This window comes from Ovis aries, chromosome 2 (assembly GCF_016772045.2).
Source record: "Ovis aries strain OAR_USU_Benz2616 breed Rambouillet chromosome 2, ARS-UI_Ramb_v3.0, whole genome shotgun sequence".
NCBI lineage: Eukaryota > Metazoa > Chordata > Mammalia > Artiodactyla > Bovidae > Ovis > Ovis aries.
Window position 1 is genome coordinate 129,642,521 of NC_056055.1, and position 9,339 is coordinate 129,651,859.

Sequence of the window (9,339 nt, forward strand, 5' to 3'; positions counted from 1 at the left end):
CTGGGATGAAGTATTTTCAGACAACCTTAGTTCTTCCTATATGTCTTTATGTCTCCATATATAAATGTATATAAATATGTGTGTGTGTGTATATATATATATATGTGTGTATATATATATAATCTTAATACAACAGCAATTGGCCTAGCTGTCTCTTTTTCTCTGAGTTGCTCCAGTCACTTGGTTCATGTTTTACAGTTAGCTGTAAAACATAAATAATACTGGTTGAGTGCCTAATATGTACATGGTATTCTATAAACCATAAACACATAAAAATTATTACAACACTCCCAAATGGCAACCCACTTCAATATTCTTGCCTAGAGAATCCATTGACAGAGGAACCTGACTGGCTATAGTCCATAGAGTTGCACAGGGTTGGACATGACTAAAGCAACTCAGCATGCATGCCCAAGTTTTATAAAGCTTACAGTCTTCTTACAGAAATAAGGGCTTCCCTGGTGGCTCAGTTGGTAAAGAATCCACCTGCAATGTGGGAGACCTGGGTTCAATCCCTGGGTTGGGAAGATCTCCTGGAGAAGGGAATGGATACCTACTCCAGTATCCTGGCCTGGAGAATTCCATGGACTGTATAGTTCATGGGGTCACAAAGAGTCAGACACGACTGAGCGACTTTCATTTCACTTCACTTATAGAAATAAAGCCAGTACACAGATATCTCCAGTATTGGTTAGACTATGCCTAGTGGCATGAGAGAGTAATGGACAGTTCTTTCAGTTTAAAGTAGAAATGTTTCTTAGAGGGAGTAGCATTTAAGATGATATCTGAACAATGAGGTTGCCTACAATGTAGACACAGGGAAACTGTTCCAGCCAGATTAAAAGGGCAAAGCCCCGGGGAAAAGAAACTTGCCAGGAACAGTAAGTAGTCCAACTTTACTTGGAAGATACAGTAAAATTAAAGAGAGTGAGCAAGTGGTGGCATGACATCACTGAGATCTTTGCACTCCTGCCAAGTGTAAAAACATTAAGGCAATATAGTCAATGGGGAGACATTCTTCAGGGGAATAGACCGAACAGAGAAGTAATGTTGGGAAGTTACCCTGAAAGAAGTATGTAGAATAAGGGAAAGAGATGGGAAAGTACTTTGAGGCCAGGTTAGGACTTCAATAGAGTACACAAAGCATCGTGTTAGGTATGGAGGTGAAAAGGTCACTTTCAGATCTCCTTAGAGGATATAAAGTCATGACAGGAATGGGAGGTCCAGGGAGAAAGAAGATGACAATTTTCTGGGAATCTTGCAGCTTTGAGATCCGAAAGGGCAAATTATTTTATTTGTAGGATGTTATCATGTTGACTTATACACTCTCTCTCTTTTTGTCATATTATATTTGCCACTGCCCTAGTGCTCTCTCTCCCGCTTCCTCTGTGACTTTACATGTCAAGTGTGTCTGCCAGCTTACGCAGCTTTGATAGTTCAGTTCAGTTCAGTCGCGCAGTTGTGTCTGAGTCTTTGCGACCCTATGAACCGCAGCACGCCAGGCCTCCCTGTCCATCACCAACTCCCAGAGTCCACCCAAACCCATGTCCATTGAGTCAGTGATGCCATCCAACCGTCTGTCATCCCCTTCTCCTCCTGCCCTCAATCTTTCCCAGCATCAGGGTCTTTTCAAATGAGTCAGCTCTTTGTGTCAGGTGGCCAAAGTATTGGAGTTTCAACTTCAACATTAGTCCTTCCAATGAACACCCAGGACTGATCTCCTTTAGGATGGACTGGTTGGATCTCCTTACAGTCCAAGGGACTCTCAAGAGTCTTCTCCAACACCACAGTTCAAAAGAAACAATTCTTCGGTGCTCAGCTTTCTTTATAGTAGCAGGTGGATTAAAGCCCCATAAAATCATAGACACTGCACAATTTCACCAAAGCAAAGGAAAGTCAGGGACCAGCAGGTAGTTTTCCCTCACAAGAAACTAAGTCTGAAAACCGTTAGAAAATATATCCGAAGGACACACCCGGGTTTTATCTGATCTAATGACCTTTTATAAGAAAAATAGATAAATAATAAATACATAATTTGGCAGAAAAGAGTGAACATGCACTTAGAACGAGGAAAGAAATAACAATCACAAATTTTAAAAGACTGACGAATAGCTCAAAAATGCAAGTTCTAGGATAATAATAAAAATTTAATAAACATCTGACATACAATCTACAGAGTTTTTCATAAAATTTTCAGCTTATACTTTTATTACCTTTTCATATAACCATAATTTTGTGATACCATTTTCGATAGAGAAAACAAAATGACAATTTAGTCTTTAATATAATAGATTGAAAACTATTTTTTTTTACTATTGATAATTGAAATGTATAAAATATGGCTCTTCACACTTCAGTTCACTTCAGTCTCTCAGTCGTGTCCGACTCTTTGCGACCCCATGAAATGCAGCACGCCAGGCCTCCCTGTCCATCACCAATTCCCAGAGTTCACCCAAACTCATATCCATCGAGTCAGTGATACCACCCAGCCATCTCATCCTCTGTCATCCCCTTCTCTTCCTGCCCCCAATCCCTCCCAGCATCAGAGTCTTTTCCAATGAGTCAGCTCTCCACATGAAGTGGCCAAAGTACTGGAATTTCAGCTTCAACATCAGTCCTTCCAATGAACATCCAGGACTGATCTCCTTTAGGATGGACTGGTTGGATCTCCTTGCAGTCCAAGGCACTCTCAAGAGTCTTCTCCAACACCACAGTTCAAACGCATCAATTCTTCAGCACTCAGCTTTCTTCACAGTCCAACTCTCACATCCATACATCATCACTGGAAAAACTATGGCCTTGACTACACGGACTTTTGTTGACAAAGTAATGTCTCTGCTTTTTGAATATGCTATCTAGGTTGGTCATAACTTTCCTTCCAAGGAGTAAGTGTCTTTGAATTTCATGGCTGCAGTCACCATCTGCAGTGATTTTGGAGCCCCCCCAAAATAAAGTCTGACACTGTTTCCACTGTTTCCCCATCTATTTCCCATGAAGCGATGGGACCAGATGCCATGATCTTCATTTTCTGAATGTTGAGCTTTAAGCCACTTTTTCACTCTCCTCTTCCACTTTCATCAAGAGGGTTTTAAGTTCCTCTTCACTTTCTGCCATAAGGGTGGTGTCATCTGCATATCTGAGATTATTGCTATTTCTCCTGGCAATCTTGATTCCAGCTTGTGCTTCTTCCAGCCCAGCGTTTCTCATGATGTACTCTGCATAGAAGTTAAATAAGCAGGGTGACAATAGACAGCCTTGACGTACTCTTTTTCCTTTTTGGAACCAGTCTATTATTTCATCTCCAGTTCTAACTTGATTCCTGACCTGCATACAGGGTTCTCAAGAAGCAGGTCAGGTGATCTGGTATTCCTATCTCTTTCAGAATTTTCCACAGTTTATTGTGATCCACACAGTCAAAGGCTTTGGCATAGTCAATAAAGCAGAAATAGGTGTTTTTCTGGAACTCTCTTGCTTTTTCCATGGTCCAGCAGATGTTGGCAATTTGATCTCTGGTTTCACTGCCTTTTATAAAACCAACTTGAACATCTGGAAGTTCACAGTTCACGTATTGCTGAAGCCTGGCTTGGAGAATTTTGAGGATTACTTTACTAGTGTGAGATGAGTGCAATTGTGTGGTAGTTAGAGCATTCTTTGGCATTACCTTTCTTTGGGATCAAATGAAAACTGACCTTTTCCAGGCCTGTGGCCACTGCTGAGTTTTCCAAATTTGCTGGCATATTGAGTGCAGCACTTTCACAGCATCATCTTTCAGGATTTGAAAGAGCTCAACTGGAATTCCATTACCTCCACTAGCTTTGTTCGTAGTGATGCTTTCTAAGGCCCACTTGACTTCACATTCCAGGATGTCTGGCTCTAGGTGAGCCATCACACCATCGTGATTATCTTATCTTCATCCTTATATGTACCCTTTTTGATACCTCAGGTTTGTGCTTCCTATACTAGCAATTGTAATAAATTTAGTGGTCTCTTTAAATTATTGTATGCATAGTACATGTGTGCATGGTAAGTCACTTCAGTTATGTCCAACTCTTTATGACTCCATGGACTATAGACCACCAGGCTCTTCTGTCCATGGGATTCTTCGGGCAAGAATACTGGAATGGGTTGCCATGCCTACATCCAGGGGATCTTCCCAATCAAGGGATTAAAGCTATGCCACTTATGTCTCTTGCACTGGCAGGTGGATTCTTTATCTCTAAAGCCACCTGGGAAGGCCAATATGCATAGTACATTTGTAATTATTGATACTCATTATTGAAAATATTTCTGATGGGAGAGAAACTTCTGTTTAGACATGATATCAGTAAGAGCTGTATCTTCTGCTTACAATTGCACACATCAGCTTTTTGGAAGGATTTACCACAGATAACTCTGACTCTATACATTTCTACCCTTGTTTCTCTTGTCTTCCGCATATATCCCACAACAGGATCTCTGGGACAAGTTCATATCAAGATATGACCTCCAATCCTACACATTTCTGAGAAGACACCAGGTGAGGTGGTACAGTGGAAAACTTCTAGAAGCAAACCCTACTTTGATTCACATATGTGAAAGCATACCTCATAAATATATCTCCTAAACTACAAACAGAAATATGTCTACCTAAACTAAATGTATCCATGAGTTTACTTCCCTTGCCTACATCCTCAAAATTTCTGTAGTCATACAAATCTTTTCATACAGGACAGGAGAGAATTAGGATCCTAGTAGGATATAGAATTCTCACTGGGAATAGTCAAAATGCCTTTGTCTGCAAATATTTTTAAAGCATATGCCATATGAATACACTACTAAGGTCATCTCTGGTCCTTGGAAGCAACCCAAGCAAAAGAAGGATCTGAGCTTATGATCAACTAGCCTCATAATCAGTCTGTCTCTAAATCAGTGATGTATGAAGCCAAGGAACAAATATTCACTTTGTTGGCCTTTATCATGAGTATCACTGGAGAATAATACAGGTGTAGATTAGTGATAGTCAAATTATACTTCTTCAGGCTTGAGCAAGGATTAAGGTGTGAAATCAAGCAGATACAAAAAAGGAATTTTAACAAGAAAATAGGATGACAGAGTTGAGATTCTGATGAAGAGGTAGGAAGTATCAGATGAAAGAGATGAGAATATGAAAATGAGTATCAGAGTTCAGGATTACCAAATGAAACCACAGATGCCACTACACCCGGAGATGCCTTCTCCACTGAATGCTAGTTTTCTGGTAATACCTGGATACAGCCAGAGGCATTCAATGTAAGAACCTGTCCACTCCCAGAATATGAAAGAGAAGGTGTTAGTCTAAGTGGTTAAAGAGTGACATACATCTCTAATCTCCCTGGTTTGGTTGACACTCTAGTGGTTTTAGAGGAGTTTCTTTCAGATGTGTTACTCTGAATGAGTAATCCAGCTGAGAAGATTAGTGCTTATATGGGTCTATTAGTAATGGCACTGACATGTTAAGAATTTCTAAACATTTTCTTTTAGAATTATCAGATGTTTTTGAGCTTGGGAATTTATAGTCACCAGATATGGAGGGTTAGGGTTAGCACCATCAGAGAGAATCTTTTTATTACCAAAATGTAAGCAATCTTCCCTAACCACTCTCCCCCCCAAAAAAAAACACCTGACATTTCCAGAAAAACATCACCATACTCTTTGAGTTTAATGTCAGATCTGTGAAGGGAATACCAGTAGTGAAGTTTAGATTACAGGCCCAATACTTAGTGTGGGTAATCTAACTGCTCTTCTTAAAATAATCTTTCCTGGGAAAACTACAAAAATTTACAGGGTTCAGACAGGAGTCAGATAGCAAACTGAACTACACACCCCCTTCCACTGAAACAATGTTGTTCAAAGGGATGACCCTAGGTTCACTTGTATTGGAATTTCTAAGGGTGCTAGTTTAAAATGAATAAATCACCAGCTCACAGAGACTTAAGGAAATGCAAACTCTGCATATGGGTCTCACAAACATGCATGGCTGAAAAGCATCCCAGTGAATTTCACAACCTTGCACTAACACCTGAAAAGTGGCAAAGGCTGCCATTAAGGAGTGAGGATGGATTGAAGGAAGGATCCTTAGCCACCATTAAACAGTTCAAGGAATTGCCTCAAATTACATGGCCAGAGTCACAGAGAATTCCAAAGTGGAGACACTCACTTTGAATTGTTGAGTTGTTGAATACTTTGAATTGTATTTGAATTGTCTCTTCCCTCCTCCCTGAGCTATGCTTGCTGAAGATTAATGCCTTACTCGTTGCAACACCAATTTGACTTTGCTGTTTCCCATTATTGCTTTCATTCTCTACCTCTTTTGTCAGATACAACTTCATTTGGATGTTCCCATGGTCCTCCTGTGGAGAAGGAAATGGCAACCCATTCCAGTGTCCTTGCCTGGAGAATCCCAGGGACAGAGGAGCCCGGTGGGCTGCCATCTATGGGGTCGCACAGAGTCGGACATGACTGAAGCGACTTAGCAGCAGCAGCAGCAGCAGCAGCATGGTCCTGCTGTGCTTTCTGGACTCCCTAGATTGAATGGAATCTCAAATCCAACCAATGCTCAGTGATATTCTCTCCCTCTGTGACATTCCTAAAATGTTACCATGTGATTTTGGCTTGATTGGAAATTGAAAGGGAACTCTGGGACACTTCTCTCTTTCTAAACACTGCTAATCATCAAAACCATGGTCCTTATCACATATCAAACTATCTCTCTCTATAATTAGCACCATTCTTCATAGGTCTGCCTTCTGGTAATATCCTTCAGGCAATTGAGTTCCTCTTCCACATGACAGCTATGGCTATATTCTAACTGATGAGTCTTTAGCTTTGCATGTTTTATAATGTATTCTGTGTACATGAAATGAGAATTGTCTCAATTGCCATCCCTATGATTATACATTCCTAACCATGCCCTCATTAAATAAAAATTCCAACAAAACTGTCCTCAGAAGAGTTTTTGTTTGTGCTGTTTCAATGTGTGCATGCTCAATCACTTTAGTCATGTCCGAATCTTGGCCACCCCATGGACTGTAGCCCACCAGGCTCCTCTGTCCATGGATTTCTCCAGGCAAGAATACTGGAGTGGATTGTCGTGCCCTCCTCCAGGGAATCTTCCTGACCCAGTGATCAAACCTGCATCTCTGTGTCTCCTGCATTGCAGGCAGATTTACTAGCTGAGCCGTCGTTGCTTCAACAGTGGTTCTCAAACCAGGGCAATTTTCTCCCCCACTTCCCACTCTGACTACAGGGAACATTTGACAATGTCTAGAGACACTGACAGTGCCTACACTTGAGAGGGGTGCCACTGTCTTTCGTGGGCAGATGCCAAACATACAAACATCCTGCAATGCCCAGAATGTCGCCCCAACTTCCCCTTTCATCCCTACAACAAAGAATTAAAGAATTATCCAGACTAAACTGTGAAGTGTTGAGGCTAAGAAAACTTTGTTAGAAAACCTCAAGTCAATATAGAAAAATGTGTACAATGATTTACTTGCTATTCACTCGTCTTTGAGATTCCTTTCAAAACAGGCAAAATTTTCATGTTCCATGTCACCTTTCACCTGGAAAATTGTTAAAGCATATTTTTACAAGTTAGGATCATCACTGACAATGTTGTAAGCTACTTACAGGTTTATCTCAGTGGAAAGGGGGAAGATTCTGGTTCTTTGGACATACTCCGTTGAATGTTTTGTCTATACATAGTCTCCAACTGGTCTGAGAGAATCATTTGCCCTTGACTTCTAAAACAAAGCAAACAAACAAAAAGAACAAAAATAAAACAAATGCCAGCTCATGAGAATCTGGCTTGGAGATAAGATATTCAAAATCAGCCTTCTGTAAACACTCTCTTTAACTCTACTCCAATAAAATAGACATTAAACACATTTAAATTGCCCATGAAGTAAAGATGAAACCCACTTTAATTCATTTACATTTTACAATCATTCATGAGGTATTTAATGTGTGCTGGGTGTTGGGTCAGATGCTAATGATAGAGAAAACAAAATCTCTAACTTTGACAAAGAATCTGCTGAGGGAGAGAGAAATATAAACTGTTCTCAGAGCAGATGACATTCCTGTTCCATCAAAAAGATGAATTAGAAGAGTCGTTCTTCATCTTCTGCCACCAAATCTTCCAACCCACCAGCATCTCTAAAACTGTATGCTTTGCCTCTGCGGTGACTCAGTGGATTCACTGTCCATGTTCTACATAGACCAACCTCTCTCACACACCGTGTCCCAGCTCTGTCTAGTCAACAAGTTTCCTCAGGCAATTATCTCCTTTCTCTTCTCTCTCATTACGTCATGGTTTGCTCCTCTTTTCTGTATCACTGCTGCTGCTAAGTTGCTTCAGTCGTGTCAGACTCTGTGCGACCCCATAGACAGCAGCCCACCAGGCTCCCCCGTCCCTGGGATTCTCCAGGCAAGAACACTGGAGTGCATTGCCATTTCCTTCTCCAGTGCATGAAAGTGAAAAGTGAAAGTGAAGTCGCTCAGTCCTGTCCACCCCTCAGTGACCCCATGGACTGCAGCCTACCAGGCTCCACCGTCCATAGGATTTTCCAGGCAAGAGTACTGGAGTGGGGTGCCATTGCCTTCTCTGTCTGTATCACTGACATCATCATAAAAGCATGCTACACTATCTATCAGGCCCAGCCTCATCTCTCTACCCTCACCTCTTTCTGCTCTCCTTTCACTCTCTTAGCTCAAACTATCAGTGTCATTTGATACAGATCATCTCTGTCTCCTCCTTTAAATACATATATATATTTTTTAAACTTGGAATTTTGTACACCATATATTTCTGATTTTTTTTCTTACCTATATGGTTGCTACTTCTCAGTCTTCTCTGCTGGAACTTCATCTCCTCAACCTTGAAATGCTATAGACCCCTTACTCTTAGATGATCCTATCCACTCCAATGGCCTTCAACACGTTCTATGTGCTGATGACCCTCAGATTTCTATTTACAGAATGAATCTTTCCTCTGAATAGTAATACTTTGTACTAGAATGTCTAATGGGTGTTTCAATCCTTGCAAATCTGAAACTGGGCTCTTGATTCACCTGCCTACCCCTTGTCAAACATGTTTTTCCTCTAGAGATTCTTATCACAGTAGTTACTGCCATAAAGCATCTTATGTCAAAAATCTGGTGTCATAACTTTTCTTCAAACCCATCAAATGAATATTGATAGAATTAGATTTGAATAATACCCTGCCCTAACCTTATGTCTCTCTCTTGGTTTCATCACCTGGTACTCCAAGAAGTCTTCAGCCTCTGCTCTGGTAAATCAACAGCCAGGTCTCCCCATAGTAGC

The 9,339-nt window shown here is 40.9% G+C and overlaps 1 long non-coding RNA gene across 1 annotated transcript; it reads left to right on the plus strand.

Annotated features, from left to right (window-relative positions):
* The first annotated feature begins 262 nt into the window (after nucleotides 1-262).
* LOC121818546 (uncharacterized) lies at nucleotides 263-6,955 on the plus strand. Its single transcript, XR_006058512.2, has 2 exons — nucleotides 263-4,516; nucleotides 6,336-6,955. It is a non-coding gene; the product is annotated as an uncharacterized LOC121818546 (long non-coding RNA).
* The last annotated feature ends 2,384 nt before the right edge of the window (nucleotides 6,956-9,339 follow it).